This window comes from Microcaecilia unicolor, chromosome 6 (assembly GCF_901765095.1).
Source record: "Microcaecilia unicolor chromosome 6, aMicUni1.1, whole genome shotgun sequence".
NCBI lineage: Eukaryota > Metazoa > Chordata > Amphibia > Gymnophiona > Siphonopidae > Microcaecilia > Microcaecilia unicolor.
Window position 1 is genome coordinate 327,426,588 of NC_044036.1, and position 16,494 is coordinate 327,443,081.

At 48.0% G+C, this 16,494-nt stretch overlaps 1 protein-coding gene across 4 annotated transcripts in view; it reads left to right on the forward strand.

Moving 5' to 3' along the window:
* RHOT1 (ras homolog family member T1) overlaps positions 1-16,494 on the forward strand; it is a 92,940-nt gene that overhangs the window by 64,317 nt on the left and 12,129 nt on the right. The window lies entirely within an intron of this gene.

The following is a 16,494-nucleotide window of genomic DNA, read 5'->3' on the forward strand; positions in this document are numbered from 1 at the left end:
CAGCAAATACAGTATCTGTCCTCCTCTGGAGATTAAAGGTTAATCACTTTCACAGCAGGTTGTGTTTGTTAAATCCTTGCCTCTGATAACCTTAAAATTACTAACAAGTTAGATTCTCTCACACTGACCCAGTGAGCGGATGGGAGTTCAAACCTTCAAACTGAATAAATGCAGCACAAAATATTTTATGTTTCAGCACAGGATTACCCAGCTGTTAAGGACATTAGGTATTTAGTGCAGATGTTGGAAAAGAATAGCTGTAATTAGAAGTTTTGTTGTGTACTGACAAATAAGGTAGGCAATCTCTCACATCACTGTTACATACCCTTGTAAGTAGAGCAGAATTGCCCTGAGGTTTTCACGTGGAATTGGTCGGCTCTTTTAAACTCGCCGTGGGCAGTTTTCTCTGGTTGCTTGTTTTATCATTTTTTTGCCGCGCTAGTTGGTTTTCCCCTCCGTCCCCCACTCCCCGCTCGTCACTTCACCTTGGGGTCCCTTTACCAAGCTGTGGGAAAAAGAGCCCTGCACTAGCGGTGGGGGCCATTTTTCTCACGCAACAGGGCCCTTTTTTCCGCAGCTGATAACCCCCCCCCCCCCAAAAAAAAAAAATGGCCAGGCGTTGAGATAATTTACCATGTGACCAAGCGGTGGGGAGCCGTTACCGCCACCCATTGAGGTGGCGATAAGGTCTCCCGCGGTAACTGGGCCAGCGTGTGGTGATATCCGATTACCACCGGGTTATTTCCATGCAAACCTTGGGCCGGCGGAAGTCCAGGAGCAGCGAACGGTAAGCCCGCGTTGGGCTTACAACCGCTGTGTAAAAGGGCCCCTCACTGTGGTAAAGATAACCACAGGTGACTCAGTCATGGTCCATCTATCTTGAGCCTGCATCATCTTCCATTTCCAGACAGGATGTTAGATATTGCAGAAATTACTGTTTATTTCAGGTTGAATACAATATATCATCAAATGAAATACTGAATGAATGCCCTTGATAAGCTTGGTAGAAATATTTGTGGGTTCAGTGCATTTCCTCAGGCTAAACATGCGGAGCATAACATTGTGAGAAGTCCCGGATTACTGCTGTGTGGCAGTGATGCGAGCAGTGTCATTTCAAAACCGCAGTCGCTTTAAAACAAAGTTCAGGCGTGCACACGTTGATCTCAGTCGCTGTGACCAGGTGTCTCTCACTTAACGTGCCTGAGCAATTAAAAAATAACACTTTGAATGTGCCAGAGCTTGAGATTTTCACCTTATTTTATGGAATTTAGCTCAAAAATGATATAGCAGAATTAGAAAAGGTTCAAAGAAAAGTGGCCAAAATGATAGGAGGGTGGAACTTCTCTCATATGAGGTTAGGGCTCCTCATCTTGGAAAAGGGATGGCTGAGTGCTGTAGAACGAGTAGAAATGAATCAATTGTTTTTACTCTTTCAAAAAGTATAAAGGCTAGGGGACACTCAAGGAAATTACTTGGAAATGCCTTTAAAACAAATAGAAGGAACTAATTTTTCACTCAAAGAATAGTTAAGCTGTGGAACTCGTTGCCGGAGGATGTGGTAACGGCGGTTAGCATATCTGGTTTTAAAAAAGGTTTGGACATGTTCCTGGAGGAAAAGTCAATAGTCTGCTATTGAGAGAGACATGGGGGAAGCCACTGCTTGCCCTGGGATTGGTAGCATGGAATGTTGCTACTATTTGGGTTTCTGCCAGGAACTTGTGACCTGGATTGGCCACAGTTGGAAGCAGGATACTTGACTAGATGGACCTTTGGTCTGACCCAAAATAGCTGTTCTTATGAAATGTAGGTTTGAACTGCCCAGGACCCTGTAGACAGGAAGGTGCTGTTTTGAATTGATGCATGCATGCTCACCAACAAGTTGCCTATTGCATCTCTGTCTTATTTTTTTTATGTGTTTTTAAAATTTTTTTTTCCTTTAGGTGTTCATTTTCATTTATCTGGCTGGCGCTTTTCCACATTTTGCTGCATTGCTTCACTTCTTTTTGACCAGAATTCTTATGCATGAAAATTAACCATTTTCTATCTGGCAATCATAAGTGTCCTGACGGGCAGGCTCTGTTGCATTTTATTTGAGCGTCAGCAGGATTTATGTGGTTATATTTATTCTTTAGTTGATTTGAATTATTGATCATTGTGGAAAGCAGCATTTAGCTCTGACAAATCCATGCCGGATCTCTTCCTGTTGGGCTTGCGGGGGATGGGGGGGGGGGGGGCTGGGATCTTGCCTCAGTAAGATTTTAGCCAGCTGGTTTAAAAAAATAAAAAACCTTCAGAAGACGTTTACTCCAGTACTGAGGAGAATGCTTGTAGCAATAGGCATCATATGTAAACTAATTCAGGGGTCATTTTCCCGCACACCGGGGGCCCTTTTTACCGCAGCGGGTAAGAAAACCCCCAGCGCACATGGCCATGCGGTGAGAGAACACCGCATGGCCATGTGACAGGGAACCGTTACCGCCACCCGTTGAGGTGCAGATAAGGGCTCCCGTGCTAACCCAGCGGTAACCGGTCAGCGCACGGCGATGCCTAATTACTGCTGAGTTATCGCCGTGCAAGCCATTTCCGGGGGGGGGGGGGGTCTTTTTGCCCCACAAATGGTGCATGCTCGGGGCAGGAGTACCACCAGCGGCCACATTGGGCTGGCAGTAGTCCCGGAAGAGTGAGCGGTAAGCCCGCGTTGGGCTTACCGCCACTCTGTAAAAGGGCCCCTCAATTAGGCAGTGGTTCTCAACTTTTCTTTCATTGTGACACACCTGACGTATAATGTTCACATCCGTGACACACTGAACACACTGTTCATGGTTGAACAAAGAAAAATAAAATGCTTTATTTATCATTCATTATTCCTGAAAATGGTGCAAAGAAAGGTGGTGAGGCTGGTGGCAGCACTGAGCATTGGGGGTAATGATGAAGCAGAAAGGACCAGTTATGTGGATTTAAATACTCCCTGCTCTGCTCTCCCCTCCCCTCCCCAGCCCACAGGCACACATGGTTGTTAAGGAAAGCAAGGGTTTGTATTTTTGTGACACACCTCTCAGCTCTCGGAGACACACGTGTGTCTCCCAGGGGCTCTAGACCAGGGGCGTAGCTACAGGGGGCCTGGGCCCCCCGCAAATTATGTCCGGGCCCCTGGTTTGGCTGGCGGGGGTCCCCAACCCCCACCAGCTGAAGCCTTCTTCAGCGACGCCTATCTCCGGCGCAGCTGCGTTCCTGCCCTGCTCTTCTTGCTCCTCCTGTCCTGTGCACGCTGACGCTCCTTAAAGGAGCGTCAGTGTGCACAGGACAGGAGGAGCAAGAAGAGCAGGGCAGGAACGCGGCTGTTCCAGAGACGGCGCTGAAGAAGGCTTCGTCTAGCGGAGGTTGGGGAGCCCCGCCAGCAAAGATATTTGCGAGGTGAGGCAAAGTGTGGCGGCGGGGCGGAACTCAAAATGTGTCCCCAACCTCGGGCTCTGGCCCCCTCCCACCGTAAGGTCAGGCTACGCCCTTGCTCTAGACTGATGCCTCCCTGTTTTATAAACGTGAATTTCAGGATAGCCGGGTCTCTTACCCCTGCCATTGGTGCTTTCTGCAGTTTTACTCTTTGGCATATTAGCTCAATAAAATTTGCTCTCTCCACTTTGGAGTCCCTGGAGACAGTTCTGCTTTCTTTGGCCTCCATAACCTGCTTGTTGGTTTTATAGAACAAAGAATTTGAATGAGACAAAGCTGCAGTATTAGGTACTTGGCAATGAATACGGTTTGTCCTCTTTGACTTTGTTTTTCCCTTTGGTCTTTAATTAAGATTTATCTTTCTTAGCCAGTGTTTGGCTTTATATATTAATTCAAGAACTTGGTTATGATAATCCCCTGAATGCAGTTCTCCTCTCTTGTTGCTCTTTCGAGGAGAGGTATGTGTGGCATAGTGCTTGTAGAAATAATGCAGTGATTTGAAGAATCCTTGCACACTGTGATCCTGGGGAAGTCGCTTTAATTCACTGCGCTTCAGGGTGTATCCCCTTCGCTCCTGACACTGTGATCCTGGGGAAGTCGCTTTAATTCACTGCGCTTCAGGGTGTATCCCCTTCGCTCCTGACACTGTGATCCTGGGGAAGTCGCTTTAATTCACTGTGCTTCAGGGTGTATCCCCTTCGCTCCTGACACTGTGATCCTGGGGAAGTCGCTTTAATTCACTGTGCTTCAGGGTGTATACCCTCTGCTCCTGACACTGTGATCCTGGGGAAGTCGCTTTTAATTCACTACGCTTCAGGGTGTATCCCCTTCGCTCCTGACACTGTGATCCTGGGGAAGTCGCTTTAATTCACTGTGCTTCAGGGTGTATACCCTCTGCTCCTGACACTGTGATCCTGGGGAAGTCGCTTTTAATTCACTACGCTTCAGGGTGTATCCCCTTCGCTCCTGACACTGTGATCCTGGGGAAGTCGCTTTAATTCACTGCGCTTCAGGGTGTATCCCCTTCGCTCCTGACACTGTGATCCTGGGGAAGTCGCTTTAATTCACTGCGCTTCAGGGTGTATCCCCTTCGCTCCTGACACTGTGATCCTGGGGAAGTCGCTTTAATTCACTGTGCTTCAGGGTGTATCCCCTTCGCTCCTGACACTGTGATCCTGGGGAAGTCGCTTTAATTCACTGTGCTTCAGGGTGTATACCCTCTGCTCCTGACACTGTGATCCTGGGGAAGTCGCTTTTAATTCACTGCGCTTCAGGGTGTATCCCCTTCGCTCCTGACACTGTGATCCTGGGGAAGTCGCTTTAATTCACTGTGCTTCAGGGTGTATACCCTCTGCTCCTGACACTGTGATCCTGGGGAAGTCGCTTTTAATTCACTACGCTTCAGGGTGTATCCCCTTCGCTCCTGACACTGTGATCCTGGGGAAGTCGCTTTAATTCACTGCGCTTCAGGGTGTATCCCCTTCGCTCCTGACACTGTGATCCTGGGGAAGTCGCTTTAATTCACTGCGCTTCAGGGTGTATCCCCTTCGCTCCTGACACTGTGATCCTGGGGAAGTCGCTTTAATTCACTGTGCTTCAGGGTGTATCCCCTTCGCTCCTGACACTGTGATCCTGGGGAAGTCGCTTTAATTCACTGTGCTTCAGGGTGTATACCCTCTGCTCCTGACACTGTGATCCTGGGGAAGTCGCTTTTAATTCACTACGCTTCAGGGTGTATCCCCTTCGCTCCTGACACTGTGATCCTGGGGAAGTCGCTTTAATTCACTGCGCTTCAGGGTGTATCCCCTTCGCTCCTGACACTGTGATCCTGGGGAAGTCGCTTTAATTCACTGCGCTTCAGGGTGTATCCCCTTCGCTCCTGACACTGTGATCCTGGGGAAGTCGCTTTAATTCACTGTGCTTCAGGGTGTAAACCCTCTGCTCCTGACACTGTGATCCTGGGGAAGTCGCTTTAATTCACTGTGCTTCAGGGTGTATACCCTCTGCTCCTGACACTGTGATCCTGGGGAAGTCGCTTTAATTCACTGTGCTTCAGGGTGTATACCCTATGCTCCTGACACTGTGATCCTGGGGAAGTCGCTTTAATTCACTGTGCTTCAGGGTGTATACCCTCTGCTCCTGACACTGTGATCCTGGGGAAGTCGCTTTAATTCACTGTGCTTCAGGGTGTATACCCTCTGCTCCTGACACTGTGATCCTGGGGAAGTCGCTTTAATTCACTGTGCTTCAGGGTGTATACCCTCTGCTCCTGACACTGTGATCCTGGGGAAGTCGCTTTAATTCACTGTGCTTCAGGGTGTATACCCTCTGCTCCTGACACTGTGATCCTGGGGAAGTCACTTTAATTCACTGTGCTTCAGGGTGTAAACCCTCTGCTCCTGACACTGTGATCCTGGGGAAGTTGCTTTAATTCACTGTGCTTCAGGGTGTATACCCTCTGCTCCTGACACTGTGATCCTGGGGAAGTTGCTTTAATTCACTGTGCTTCAGGGTGTATAGCCTCTGCTCCTGACACTGTGATCCTGGGGAAGTTGCTTTAATTCACTGTGCTTCAGGGTGTATACCCTCTGCTCCTGACACTATGATCCTGGGGAAGTCGCTTTAATTCACTGTACTTCAGGGTGTATCCCCTTCGCTCCTGACACTGTGATCCTGGGGAAGTCGCTTTAATTCACTGTGCTTCAGGGTGTAAACCCTCTGCTCCTGACACTGTGATCCTGGGGAAGTCGCTTTAATTCACTGTGCTTCAGGGTGTATAGCCTCTGCTCCTGACACTGTGATCCTGGGGAAGTCGCTTTAATTCACTGTGCTTCAGGGTGTATACCCTATGCTCCTGACACTGTGATCCTGGGGAAGTCGCTTTAATTCACTGTGCTTCAGGGTGTATACCCTCTGCTCCTGACACTGTGATCCTGGGTAAGTCGCTTTAATTCACTGTGCTTCAGGGTGTATACCCTCTGCTCCTGACACTGTGATCCTGGGGAAGTCGCTTTAATTCACTGTGCTTCAGGGTGTATACCCTCTGCTCCTGACACTGTGATCCTGGGGAAGTCACTTTAATTCACTGTGCTTCAGGGTGTAAACCCTCTGCTCCTGACACTGTGATCCTGGGGAAGTTGCTTTAATTCACTGTGCTTCAGGGTGTATACCCTCTGCTCCTGACACTGTGATCCTGGGGAAGTTGCTTTAATTCACTGTGCTTCAGGGTGTATAGCCTCTGCTCCTGACACTGTGATCCTGGGGAAGTTGCTTTAATTCACTGTGCTTCAGGGTGTATACCCTCTGCTCCTGACACTGTGATCCTGGGGAAGTCGCTTTAATTCACTGTGCTTCAGGGTGTATACCCTCTGCTCCTGACACTGTGATCCTGGGGAAGTCGCTTTAATTCACTGTGCTTCAGGGTGTATACCCTCTGCTCCTGACACTGTGATCCTGGGGAAGTCGCTTTAATTCACTGTGCTTCAGGGTGTATACCCTCTGCTCCTGACACTGTGATCCTGGGGACGTCGCTTTAATTCACTGTGCTTCAGGGTGTATACCCTCTGCTCCTGACACTGTGATCCTGGGTAAGTCGCTTTAATTCACTGTTCTTCAGGGTGTATACCCTCTGCTCCTGACACTGTGATCCTGGGGAAGTCGCTTTAATTCACTGTGCTTCAGGGTGTATACCCTCTGCTCCTGACACTGTGATCCTGGGGAAGTCGCTTTAATTCACTGTGCTGCAGGGTGTATACCCTCTGCTCCTGACACTGTGATCCTGGGGAAGTCGCTTTAATTCACTGTGCTTCAGGGTGTATACCCTCTGCTCCTGACACTGTGATCCTGGGGAAGTCGCTTTAATTCACTGTGCTTCAGGGTGTATCCCCTTCGCTCCTGACACTGTGATCCTGAGGAAGTCGCTTTAATTCACTGTGCTTCAGGGTGTATACCCTCTGCTCCTGACACTGTGATCCTGGGGAAGTCGCTTTAATTCACTGTGCTTCAGGGTGTATACCCTCTGCTCCTGACACTGTGATCCTGGGGAAGTCGCTTTAATTCACTGTGCTTCAGGTGTATACCCTCTGCTCCTGACACTGTGATCCTGGGGAAGTCGCTTTAATTCACTGTGCTTCAGGGTGTATACCCTTCGCTCCTGACACTGTGATCCTGGGGAAGTCGCTTTAATTCACTGTGCTTCAGGGTGTATACCCTATGCTCCTGACACTGTGATCCTGGGGAAGTCGCTTTAATTCACTGTGCTTCAGGGTGTATACCCTCTGCTCCTGACACTGTGATCCTGGGGAAGTCGCTTTAATTCACTGTGCTTCAGGGTGTATACCCTCTGCTCCTGACACTGTGATCCTGGGGAAGTCGCTTTAATTCACTGTGCTTCAGGGTGTATACCCTCTGCTCCTGACACTGTGATCCTGGGGAAGTCGCTTTAATTCACTGTGCTTCAGGGTGTATACCCTCTGCTCCTGACACTGTGATCCTGGGGAAGTCGCTTTAATTCACTGTGCTTCAGGGTGTATACCCTCTGCTCCTGACACTGTGATCCTGGGGAAGTCGCTTTAATTCACTGTGCTTCAGGGTGTATCCCCTTCGCTCCTGACACTGTGATCCTGAGGAAGTCGCTTTAATTCACTGTGCTTCAGGGTGTATACCCTCTGCTCCTGACACTGTGATCCTGGGGAAGTCGCTTTAATTCACTGTGCTTCAGGGTGTATACCCTCTGCTCCTGACACTGTGATCCTGGGGAAGTCGCTTTAATTCACTGTGCTTCAGGGTGTATCCCCTTCCCTCCTGACACTGTGATCCTGAGGAAGTCGCTTTAATTCACTGTGCTTCAGGGTGTATACCCTCTGCTCCTGACACTGTGATCCTGGGGAGGTCGCTTTAATTCACTGTGCTTCAGGGTGTATACCCTCTGCTCCTGACACTGTGATCCTGGGGAAGTCGCTTTAATTCACTGTGCTTCAGGGTGTATACCCTCTGCTCCTGACACTGTGATCCTGGGGAGGTCGCTTTAATTCACTGTGCTTCAGGGTGTATACCCTCTGCTCCTGACACTGTGATCCTGGGGAAGTCGCTTTAATTCACTGTGCTTCAGGGTGTATACCCTCTGCTCCTGACACTGTGATCCTGGGGAAGTTGCTTTAATTCACTGTACTTCAGGGTGTATACCCTCTGCTCCTGACACTGTGATCCTGGGGAAGTTGCTTTAATTCACTGTGCTTCAGGGTGTATAGCCTCTGCTCCTGACACTGTGATCCTGGGGAAGTCGCTTTAATTCACTGTGCTTCAGGGTGTATACCCTCTGCTCCTGACACTGTGATCCTGGGGAAGTCGCTTTAATTCACTGTGCTTCAGGGTGTATACCCTCTGCTCCTGACACTGTGATCCTGGGGAAGTCGCTTTAATTCACTGTGCTTCAGGGTGTATCCCCTTCGCTCCTGACACTGTGATCCTGAGGAAGTCGCTTTAATTCACTGTGCTTCAGGGTGTATACCCTCTGCTCCTGACACTGTGATCCTGGGGAAGTCGCTTTAATTCACTGTGCTTCAGGGTGTATACCCTCTGCTCCTGACACTGTGATCCTGGGGAAGTCGCTTTAATTCACTGTGCTTCAGGGTGTATACCCTCTGCTCCTGACACTGTGATCCTGGGGAGGTCGCTTTAATTCACTGTGCTTCAGGGTGTATACCCTCTGCTCCTGACACTGTGATCCTGGGGAAGTCGCTTTAATTCACTGTGCTTCAGGGTGTATACCCTCTGCTCCTGACACTGTGATCCTGGGGAAGTCGCTTTAATTCACTGTGCTTCAGGGTGTATAGCCTCTGCTCCTGACACTGTGATCCTGGGGAAGTCGCTTTAATTCACTGTGCTTCAGGGTGTATACCCTCTGCTCCTGACACTGTGATCCTGGGGAAGTCGCTTTAATTCACTGTGCTTCAGGGTGTATACCCTCTGCTCCTGACACTGTGATCCTGGGGAAGTCGCTTTAATTCACTGTGCTTCAGGGTGTATACCCTCTGCTCCTGACACTGTGATCCTGGGGAAGTCGCTTTAATTCACTGTGCTTCAGGGTGTATACCCTCTGCTCCTGACACTGTGATCCTGGGGAAGTCGCTTTAATTCACTGTGCTTCAGGGTGTATACCCTCTGCTCCTGACACTGTGATCCTGGGGAAGTCGCTTTAATTCACTGTGCTTCAGGGTGTATACCCTCTGCTCCTGACACTGTGATCCTGGGGAAGTCGCTTTCATTCACTGTGCTTCAGGGTGTATACCCTCTGCTCCTGACACTGTGATCCTGGGGAAGTCGCTTTAATTCACTGTGCTTCAGGGTGTATACCCTCTGCTCCTGACACTGTGATCCTGGGGAAGTCGCTTTAATTCACTGTGCTTCAGGGTGTATACCCTCTGCTCCTGACACTGTGATCCTGGGGAAGTCGCTTTCATTCACTGTGCTTCAGGGTGTATACCCTCTGCTCCTGACACTGTGATCCTGGGGACGTCGCTTTCATTCACTGTGCTTCAGGGTGTATCCCCTTCGCTCCTGACACTGTGATCCTGGGGAAGTCGCTTTCATTCACTGTGCTTCAGGGTGTATACCCTCTGCTCCTGACACTGTGATCCTGGGGAAGTCGCTTTAATTCACTGTGCTTCAGGGTGTATCCCCTTCGCTCCTGACACTGTGATCCTGGGGAAGTTGCTTTAATTCTCTTTGCTTACTACTACTACTAATCATTTCTATAGCGCTACTAGATGTATGCAGTGCTGTTCACTGAACATGTAAGAGACAGTCTGTGTTCAACTGAGCTTACAATCTAATCGACAGACAAACAGAACTGAATTATCCTCCTAAACTGATTGCTGACCGAATTGGACAGATAGGAGGAATTCCAGCTTTCATGGGTGGGTAGGATTGCAGCTCTTAAAATGTGTTATTACCCAAATTGCTTTATTTATTCATGGCCCTTCCTCTCCCCATTCCAAAATCTTTTTTTTTTTTTTTGTTCCCTTAATAAAAAAAAGTGTTTGCATTCATTTGGAAAAAAACAACCACCCCGACTATGAAAGAGAGCCCTATATCAACTTAAGAGAGATGGGGGGTTGGCAGTTCCTTACTTTGAACTTCGTCACACCGCGGCCCTCTTACTGACGGTTGTGATGTGGGGGAGGGGGTACCAAAGCCGTGGTTACACATTGAACAACACGTGGTAGGAAATACTCTGCTGTGGGCTGTCCCCTGGGTACCTTTGCCCTTGCTACATAGATTGGCGGCCTTGGTTGGTTGGTTGGTTGATATGCTCCCCTTTAGAAGCTTGGATTCACTGTCTATTTCAAATGTTTCCTGATCGACAATACTACATTTGTATGCCTATCCTATATGCTTCTGGGTTTACCCCAGGAGAAATAAATAGTACATATCGTCGGTGGGTGACGCAGTCCCTCCGCACTCTGGGTCATTTATAGGAGGAAAGAGACTTTGTTCCCTTCTCAGAACTACAAGAGTATGGTTGGTTGGACCGAGATAGTTTTTAATATAATTAATCGTGAGATTTTATCTCCCGCAAGGCTAGAACTTAGCTCTGCTTTGTGGAAACGCAGCTGGGGTGTGCTTTGCGATCCGGCACTTGCCGAGGAGGAATCTCTAGGATATATAAAGCTCTATTGCGTTGCATAGGGACCAACCTGTCTCCTTCTATGAGACTAGGTGGGAGTCTCACGTAGGCTTTCACTGAGAACTCCAGCAGTGGGCTAAGATTTTCCATTATTTGTTTAAAGTCTCAGTGGCTACTTCACTTGTGGAAAATGGGTATAAGATGTTCTTTCAATGGTACTTTACACCTCACAGACTCACATAGATTTACAAAACGAGGTCAGCTCAGTGCTGGCGACAGTGTGGGGAAGAGGGCATCTTTTATCACATCTGGTGGACCTTCCCAAGGGCTCAGACTCTTGATTTTCTTCCTGGCCTCCAACCTTTTTAGACTGCTAGTTGCCTATTGAATTATCAGGCTCGGGGAATTAATAAAGAATGACATCAACTTTTGATTCATATATCTATGGCTGCCCGAATTTTACTGGTGAAGTATTGGTAACGGACTTTTAAAAAGTAGATTACGGCTGTTTATATCTTACCTCATGGCTAAGAAACGGGGACATATGGCGCAATATCACAACATTTGGTGTGTGTATATATATATATATGTATATATATATATATTGTCACCTCGGTACTGGTCCACCGCTCGAGGTGTTGCCTCCTCCTTGCCCTGATCCGGGAATCACCTCCGCACTGCTAGTAATCCTCCTTGCTGGTATTCAAACACAGATCATGCTTCCTCTGCTGAGTTCACTCCCGCCTGAAGTCCGTCAATCAGTTCCAGGACTGGCGGGCTACTGAAAAAGATACTCCTCTTTGGGTAGCCAAAAGAAAACAGTTCCGTCTACTGGGACCCCCTGTGTCCGTTCTCTCCTTCCTCCCCCTTTGTCCTGCGGGACAGTAGTTCTTTTCCTCAGGTGGAGGCCGTCATCTACTTTTAGCAGATCACGCCTGCAAAGTTGTTTTAGGCCAGCAACCCGGTCTATCGGCTCCCTGGCTTCTCTCCAGCCAGGCTCCCAAGTGAACAATGCTTCTATACGGGTCCTGTTCCTGGCACAGGCCCCTTCAGTTCATTTCTCTCCCCCTTATAGAGTTCTAATCCAAAGTCCAGTTCTCAAGTTCAAATGCTATCTTGTTGCAAACTTTCCCGCTGCTGTATGAGTTCCCCTAGGTTCTAGCAGTTCCTTGTCAGCTAAACCTAGAGACCCGCCTGCCTCATTTGTCAGCACTCACTCCTGACAACCAGCCACACCGGGTTAGCACTCATACAGTCTGTTTTCCAGGACTTACTTCCCTTTGGTCCCCTCCTGGCCCCGAGCAAAAGCTGAGATATCCATCTCCTCTTGTTCCCCCCCTCCTTCTCCCTCTTGCCAGTCCATATGCTCAGCCCCTCCCTCCCCCAGCAGGTGTTCCTCATTCCCTTCCTCAGACTTCATTTCCCAATCAGCCTCCTCCCCCTTGCTTCTCTGAGAAGGCAAGTCCTCCACCTCCTGTTTCCTGCTCAACTCAGGCTTCTGGGACTTGTAGTTTCCCCTCTCTTCCCCCCCCTTTACTTTGCGCGGCCTTCTGGGATCGGTAGTTTCTGTAGTCACCCTCTTTCCCCTCTTCCCCTCTACATGGAAGCAGGGCCCCTTTTCTCCCCTTCCACTTCTGCTTATCAACCCATTCCTCACAATATATATACACACCAAATTTTGTGATACTGCGCCATATGTCATAGGAAGAGAGAGCCTCATTGACAGATTTGGATAACATAGTGGTTGAGAAGAGGGATGAAACAGGTGGAGAGAGTGCAAGAGTCAATAGCATGAAGATTCCTAAATGTATAAGTAGAGATTGGACGGGACTTGGGGGGGGGGGGGGTGTTTTAAGTGTGAAGGTTATCATATGATGGAGAGTGAGCAGTTGGAAAAGAAGACAAGATCAAGACAGTGGCCGTTCTGGTGAGTAGGGGTAGTGGAGCACAGCTGAAGATTGAAGGAGGACGTTAAAGCAAGAAACTAAGAGGCATAAGAGTTGGAGGGTTCATTAGCATGAATGTTAAAATCCCCCAAAATGAGGGAAGGAAATGAGGGTTTGAGAAAGAAGGAAAGCCAGGAGTCAGATTCGGTGAGAAAGGAAGGAAGGGACTTATCAGGGGGTTGATAAGTAACTGCTACTTGGAGAGGTAGAAGAGTGAATAGATGGATGGAATGGACTTAAAAGGCAGTGACACTGAGGTGGAAGAGGTTGAAATCTACAAGAGGGTGAGAGTAGTAGCCCAACACCACCTCCGCAGCCAACTGGGCAGGGTGTATGGGAGAAAAGGTAACTTCCATGATATGGGCAGGATCTGAAGCCAAGTCTTGGTGCAAGCAGGTAGAGAGTACAAGAGAGAGAGCAGGCATTCTACAATGCACTTGAGAAAGGCAGAGAAGAAGAGGAGCAGAAATTAGATTGGAGACATTGAGGTGTGACCTGCTCGAGTAGGGTGAGAGCTGACTTGGAGGACCAGGATTTAGTGGAGGAGTGGCCTAGTGGTTAGGGTGGTGGAATTTGGTCCTGGGGAACTGAGGAACTGAGTTCGATTCCCACTTCAGGCACAGGCAGCTCCTTGTGACTCTGGGCAAGTCACTTAACCCTCCATTGCCCCATGTAAGCCACATTGAGCCTGCTATGAGTGGGAAAACGCAGGGTACAAATGTAACAAAAATAAAATAGATACTATTGGAGATTCTACATGGAATGTTGCTACTATTGGAGATTCTGTTGCTACTATTGGAGATTCTACATGGAATGTTGCTACTATTGAGATTCTACATGGAATGTTGCTACTATTGGAGATTCTACATGGAATGTTGCTACTATTGGAGATTCTACATGGAATATTGGAGATTCTACATGGAATGTTGCTACTATTGGAGATTCTACATGGAATGTTGCTATTCCACTAGCAACATTCCATGTAGAAGGCTGCGCAGGCTTCTGTTTCTGTGAGTCTGACGTCCTGCACGTACGTGCAGGACGTCAGACTCACAGAAGCAGAAGCCTGCGCAGCCACATTGCTGATCTGCAAGGGCCGACTTCTAGTGGAATAGCAACATTCCATGTAGAATCTCAAATAGTAGCAACAGTGGAGGAGTGGCCTAGTGGTTAGGGTGGTGGACTTTGGTCCTGGGGAACTGAGTTCGATTCCCACTTCAGGCACAGGCAGCTCCTTGTGACTCTGGGCAAGTCACTTAACCCTCCATTGCCCCAGGTACAAATAAGTACCTGTATACAATATGTAAGCTGCATTGAGCCTGCCATGAGTGTGTGTGGGGGGGGGGGGTACAAATGTAACAAAAATAAATAAATTAATATCCCCAGCAGAGAGCAGAAGAAGGATCAAGAGAGTACAGAGAAGAGTAGGAGAGGCATGACGACAGTGATGAAGATGAGATGCACTCAAACGGAATGGAGATGTTTGAATGAAAGGAAAGAAATGTTGAAGCTTGAGAGCTGAGAAGAAGGGAGAGGACAAAAGGGATGGTGAGGTGATGAAAGCAGAAGGCGGGCAATGTAGTCCTGAGATATACAATGGTTTCAGATGGAGACAGAGATTGGGAAGGGACTGTATCAAGAAGAGAAATTGTTCTGGAGTCATTGGGAATAGCAGAAAGAAAATAAAACCTGTCTGTCCTAACCCTTATCCCTTTCTTGTCCTGTCTGTCTGTCTGTCATAATTAGATTGTAAGCTCTATCGAGCAGGGACTGTCTCTCCATGTTCAAGTGTGAAGCGCTGCGTAAGTCCGGTAGCGCTACAGAAATAAGTAGTAGTAGTAAAACCTGAAGAGGGAAAACGTTTGGCACAGTGGACCTGGGAGTCACCCTGGAGAACGGTGGGAGTATATGCAGATGGGCTGCAAGTCCTCCACAGTAGCTGGTGGAAGCGCTGTGCACCTGGCGTGGAAGCCCTAGTTGGTTCGGGGTGGATCTATGCTTCGGGGTATGTCCCCTCTGCTCCTGACACTCTATGATCCTGGGAAAGTTGCTTTAATTCTCTATGCTTCAGGTTGTATCCCCCTTTGCTTCTGACAGTGTTATCCAAAATAGTATCCAGTAGTTTTTGCTTCGCTAAATGTGCTGTGTTACTATTTATCATTCTGTCCCTAAGTTGCTCACCCAATAGGAGAATTAGTGCATTGGGTTTGGTAAAACAAAGGAGGCTGGAACTTCCAAGCAAAACATTATGTAATGTCATTCCTGCATGCGAGAGAGAGAGAGTAATAACTCTAGGAGTCTTACGCTCTGTGTTTTATAATACTGGAATCTATATATTTTAACTCAGGTTCAGTGCAAGCATCTTCTGCTTGTTTGTGCAAAACCATTTGTCCAAGTTAAATGCTGCCTACCTTTTCCTGGTATGTACACTATTGTGTATCTGTACCCACACTGTTTACCTTCTCTCTTGCCCTTTTGAACACACCTGTGTAGTTAAATACATGGGCATGTCCGGGCTCTGTGTTCAGCAATTAAATGAGCTTCCCTGTATTACTAATGTGGACAGGACTGTACCGAGTACAGGGTCCATTGCTTTGCTTTTGCCTCATACTGTGGACATGTTCTGGCTTAGTTAACAGCGGACTTACTGATTGTGATTCTAATGGACATCTTTACCTTGGGGTGCCAGGACACAGCATATCATGTTACTGAAATAGCAGGGTGACGAACGGACAATTATATGCCCTATTTAAGGGAAATAAGTTAATCGTACACTCTTCTCTGCTTTACTGGACAGCATAATTTCAAAATCTGTGCATGCCTTGTGTATGTACATCTACATATATGGCACTGTACATAAGCACTGCCATACTGGGAAAAGACCAAGGGTCCGTCAAGCCCAGCATCCTGTCTCTGACAGCGGCCAATCCAGGCTTCAAGAACCTGGCAACCCCCCCCCCCCCCCCCCAAAAAAAAAATTACTAATATTCAATGGACTTTTCCTTCAGGAATCTGTCCAAACCCCCCTTAAACTCCGTAAGGCCAGCCGCTTAATTGTTTTTCTATTAAGCAAATATATGCGCTAAAAAAAATCTACATACCTTCTTAAAATCAACGTGTGAATTTATTTTTGGAATATCAAGCCATGTGATCGTTTGCGTGGATTGTGTCTTAGATCCTAAATTGGAACATTAAATTAGCCGTAAAGTGTATTTTGGGCAGCAGAGCTGCACTGAAGCTGTTGTTGCTTTATTGTTCTGGGTCGGAATAAGTAGGCAAATTCCCACGCATCGGGGGGGGGGGGGGGCGTATATACCGAATCGCAGGGCTCACTGCCACCCTTAATGTCAGACCCTGAAATCTGCAGAGTTGGCAGCATACCCAGATGAAAGGCTTGCGGCGTTTGTGCCAGGCTTTATCCTGCATTGCATTCTTTTAAAATAGTTCTACAAGCTTTAATTACAGCCACTT